The sequence below is a fragment of the Ambystoma mexicanum genome, chromosome 12 (genome assembly GCF_040938575.1).
Source record: "Ambystoma mexicanum isolate Mex_15411 chromosome 12, UKY_AmexF1_1, whole genome shotgun sequence".
NCBI lineage: Eukaryota > Metazoa > Chordata > Amphibia > Caudata > Ambystomatidae > Ambystoma > Ambystoma mexicanum.
Genome location: NC_090936.1, coordinates 178,950,759 through 178,955,574, shown reverse-complemented (window position 1 = coordinate 178,955,574; position 4,816 = coordinate 178,950,759). Strand labels below are relative to the sequence as shown.

The window sequence follows — 4,816 nt, the reverse complement described above, 5'->3', positions numbered from 1 at the left end:
CACAGCAGTGATTTGCAGTAGACATGTGATAAGCCATTCAGCTGCAGAACAGACCCCAATCATTTCGGGTCTTCATGCATGTCTGTGTGTGCTTGTAGACATGAAGGGAAGCAATGAAAGGCAGGTGTGTTCCCGCTCAGAGCAGCTAGCAACTGAATGAAGTAAACTTTAAACAAATTGTAAGGGGTAACCATCTGCACAGGCTGCGCTTGTTACCTGTTGTATGCTCACTGGGTGTGATAAGTTTGAAAAGAGTGGATGAGGAGTGTTCACAAAAAGACACAACTGATTTATGGTGCAATTGATTAGTGAATCAAAGAGCCCAGCTTTAATTCCTCAAGTCAATACTAGGACATTTTGATTTAAAGTGCCCCAAAAACAAATGATACATTCTTGGTACACATGGGTACACATTTCATGTAAGAAGCTTAATACTACAAACAGATAAGTGCCGGGCAGTGTCCTGCCGGGCAGTGTCCAAAACAAAGTACATTCATATAATGCCAAAAGTACAGAAAATGCCAAACAAATGCCAAAAAATGCAGAAAATGCCTCAGATGTCAAGAAATGCAGAAAATGCCGTCAGGAAATGCGAAAAAATGCCAACACGTGTTTCAACCTATGAGGTCGTCATCAGGGCATATAGATACATATAGTGCATTGGGCTATAGTGCTGATGCTAAATCCTGAACTGTGTTCAATTTAGAAACCTGCCAGGGGGGGGGAAGGGTGTCAAAGCAAGGAGCAATTGGAAATGGGAGAGAAAAGAAGAAAAAAGAAAAATATACTGTTTAAATTACTGCGTGCATAACATGACTCTGAAGGTGAGTATGTAGGCTATGAAAAATAAAGCATACCTTATTGTAATTGTTCTCTGTCAAACTGTAGAAAAAATGGAGCAACGGACGGTTCCAAAAGCATGTTACTGGTCAGTTCAGTGTACTGTGAAATATAAAGCAAGTGGAGCGTATTTAGTCTATTCAGAAAGGCTTGCTTGGGTAGATGATATAATCACCGATTGTTAGTATCATGTGCAATAAATGAAAGGCAAAAAGTTATTACCTTTACTTCTAAACAGGTCGTGATATATTGCTCGGCAGAAATGCCATTGGTGTGGCAATAATGCAGTAAACAGGTTCGTGTTGGGTGTGCTGATTCCGGATATCTGGCCGTAATCTGTAAAATGAATATAACACCGGGTTTATGTGAGATGGGTTTAAATGCGAGCCGTGTAAGTTGCTAAATGCGATAATAAATGCTTACCGGCTTGTGAATTAGACGTGCTCAGTGGCAGGCAGTTTCTCAAGTGCTGAAGGCAATCGCAGTTACGAGGGGTTACTATAGTAACCTCTGCAGGGTCAGTCAGGTGACATAGTCACCTGACCTGGTTGCTAAGACTGACGAACCAAGCCGGAAGGCAGAAAAAAGCTGGTCATTCCGTGCAATGCTAATTCAAAGTTGTGATTGGTGCATCTGGTGGGACAATAGAGCTAACATGTGTGCCTGCTAGTGAAAATCCGTGATTGTTTAATATGCAAGTATTAAACAAAATATGACATGTTAGAGAGCTAATACATATTCCAAACCGGCTTCAAATTGGTTTTTAACAAAAAGGTGCGTGTTGCACAGACTGTTGCACCTAATAAGCATTAAGTACTAAAAAAAGTGCAAGGATATTGAATGCCAATGTTGGCTTAAACGCAAAGAGAGTTGTTGCCACATTTATGATATAAAGGAAAATTATTGCCAACAGGCACCGAGCGCTGGGGTTTAATTTGAGGATGTTGGATATTCAGTTATCCGCTGAGAAGAGAATATATTTTTGGGAACTGAAAGTATTGGTATAAAAAGTGAAGATTAGCTGTTGCGGGTAAAAATACAACAGATAAATCTATTATAGTATGTAACTTGGGCTGGGGAACCAGTAAATAGGTTGCGTGTAAGGGTGCCATCACACTTGTGTCTTGTAGTATTAATTGGAATAGGCAAGGTACTTTTAGTAGTGTTGATATAAGAAATATGTATAAAAGGTGTGTATAAGGACATGTCATGGGTGACAAAGTCAAAAATATATGATCAAGTGTGTTCTTGTTAGGCAGTGCGTTTGGATTCTCAAGAGTTACCCAGTCGGAGCACAGAAGTGGGAAACCTCTAAGTCTGAAAGTTTTCAACATTTATAGAAATCTACATGCATTGCAAGTCATACCAGTAATCTGAAGGAAGCCACAACGTTAGATTGCTGTGCCACCAGACCGACTCCTGATTTACACATTAACACATTAAGTTCGGAATCTTGGTTCAGACATCAAATTTATTGGATTACAACACATCAAACAACATCAGAGAGGTGGCAACAGAGAACTGACCCTACGGCAGCAGGAAGCAAGAATGATCTGCAAATTACGCTGCTTATCGCTTGGTCTGAACCAAGATTCCGAACTTAATGTGTTTTTATAAATCAGGAGTCGGTCTGGTGGCACAGCAATCTAACGTTGTGGCTTCCTTCAGATTACTGGTATGACTTGCAATGCATGTAGATTTCTATAAATGTTGAAAACTTTCAGACTTAGAGGTTTCCCACTTCTGTGCTCCGACTGGGTAACTCTTGAGAATCCAAACGCACTGCCTAACAAGAACACACTTGATCATATATTTTTGACTTTGTCACCCATGACATGTCCTTATACACACCTTTTATACATATTTCTTATATCAACACTACTAAAAGTACCTTGCCTATTCCAATTAATACTACAAGACACAAGTGTGATGGCACCCTTACACGCAACCTATTTACTGGTTCCCCAGCCCAAGTTACATACTATAATAGATTTATCTGTTGTATTTTTACCCGCAACAGCTAATCTTCACTTTTTATACCAATACTTTCAGTTCCCAAAAATATATTCTCTTCTCAGCGGATAACTGAATATCCAACATCCTCAAATTAAACCCCAGCGCTCGGTGCCTGTTGGCAATAATTTTCCTTTATATCATAAATGTGGCAACAACTCTCTTTGCGTTTAAGCCAACATTGGCATTCAATATCCTTGCACTTTTTTTAGTACTTAATGCTTATTAGGTGCAACAGTCTGTGCAACACGCACCTTTTTGTTAAAAACCAATTTGAAGCCGGTTTGGAATATGTATTAGCTCTCTAACATGTCATATTTTGTTTAATACTTGCATATTAAACAATCACGGATTTTCACTAGCAGGCACACATGTTAGCTCTATTGTCCCACCAGATGCACCAATCACAACTTTGAATTAGCATTGCACGGAATGACCAGCTTTTTTCTGCCTTCCGGCTTGGTTCGTCAGTCTTAGCAACCAGGTCAGGTGACTATGTCACCTGACTGACCCTGCAGAGGTTACTATAGTAACCCCTCGTAACTGCGATTGCCTTCAGCACTTGAGAAACTGCCTGCCACTGAGCACGTCTAATTCACAAGCCGGTAAGCATTTATTATCGCATTTAGCAACTTACACGGCTCGCATTTAAACCCATCTCACATAAACCCGGTGTTATATTAATTTTACAGATTACGGCCAGATATCCGGAATCAGCACACCCAACACGAACCTGTTTACTGCATTATTGCCACACCAATGGCATTTCTGCCGAGCAATATATCACGACCTGTTTAGAAGTAAAGGTAATAACTTTTTGCCTTTCATTTATTGCACATGATACTAACAATCGGTGATTATATCATCTACCCAAGCAAGCCTTTCTGAATAGACTAAATACGCTCCACTTGCTTTATATTTCACAGTACACTGAACTGACCAGTAACATGCTTTTGGAACCGTCCGTTGCTCCATTTTTTCTACAGTTTGACAGAGAACAATTACAATAAGGTATGCTTTATTTTTCATAGCCTACATACTCACCTTCAGAGTCATGTTATGCACGCAGTAATTTAAACAGTATATTTTTCTTTTTTCTTCTTTTCTCTCCCATTTCCAATTGCTCCTTGCTTTGACACCCTTCCCCCCCCCCCCCCGGCAGGTTTCTAAATTGAACACAGTTCAGGATTTAGCATCAGCACTATAGCCCAATGCACTATATGTATCTATATGCCCTGATGACGACCTCATAGGTTGAAACACGTGTTGGCATTTTTTCGCATTTCCTGACGGCATTTTCTGCATTTCTTGACATCTGAGGCATTTTCTGCATTTTTTGGCATTTGTTTGGCATTTTCTGTACTTTTGGCATTATATGAATGTACTTTGTTTTGGACACTGCCCGGCAGGACACTGCCCGGCACTTATCTGTTTGTAGTATTAAGCTTCTTACATGAAATGTGTACCCATGTGTACCAAGAATGTATCATTTGTTTTTGGGGCACTTTAAATCAAAATGTCCTAGTATTGACTTGAGGAATTAAAGCTGGGCTCTTTGATTCACTAATCAATTGCACCATAAATCAGTTGTGTCTTTTTGTGAACACTCCTCATCCACTCTGTTCAAACTTATCACACCCAGTGAGCATACAACAGGTAACAAGCGCAGCCTGTGCAGATGGTTACCCCTTACAATTTGTTTTAGTCCAGGTGATAGTGGGAGATCACCTTACCATCCACACGACAGCAGCTTTACCAATATCTGATCTGATCATCCATTTAGACTTCCAGGTGTGCGCACTCCTGAATAGGGCCCTACCCCCACAATCCCTTTGTTTTAAACTTTAAACAAGTCCAGCTATTCAAATCCACACCGTTGAACCCACGTCTACCAAATTTTGCATGGAATCCTCATTTGTCTGGCGCAAGATTGTAGTCTATGTTTGGATGCAAAAAATTCACT

General features: G+C 40.2%; 2 long non-coding RNA genes across 2 annotated transcripts; one reads left to right on the top strand and one right to left on the bottom strand.

Moving 5' to 3' along the window:
* Window positions 1–854: 854 nt before the first annotated feature.
* On the bottom strand, window positions 855–1,332 carry LOC138512944 (uncharacterized). Its single transcript, XR_011281627.1, has 3 exons — window positions 1,264–1,332; window positions 1,063–1,176; window positions 855–942 (listed from the first exon to the last, which is right to left on the bottom strand). It is a non-coding gene; the product is annotated as an uncharacterized lncRNA (long non-coding RNA).
* A 2,057-nt stretch (window positions 1,333–3,389) lies between these two features.
* On the top strand, window positions 3,390–3,867 carry LOC138512943 (uncharacterized). Its single transcript, XR_011281626.1, has 3 exons — window positions 3,390–3,458; window positions 3,546–3,659; window positions 3,780–3,867. It is a non-coding gene; the product is annotated as an uncharacterized lncRNA (long non-coding RNA).
* Window positions 3,868–4,816: the final 949 nt, after the last annotated feature.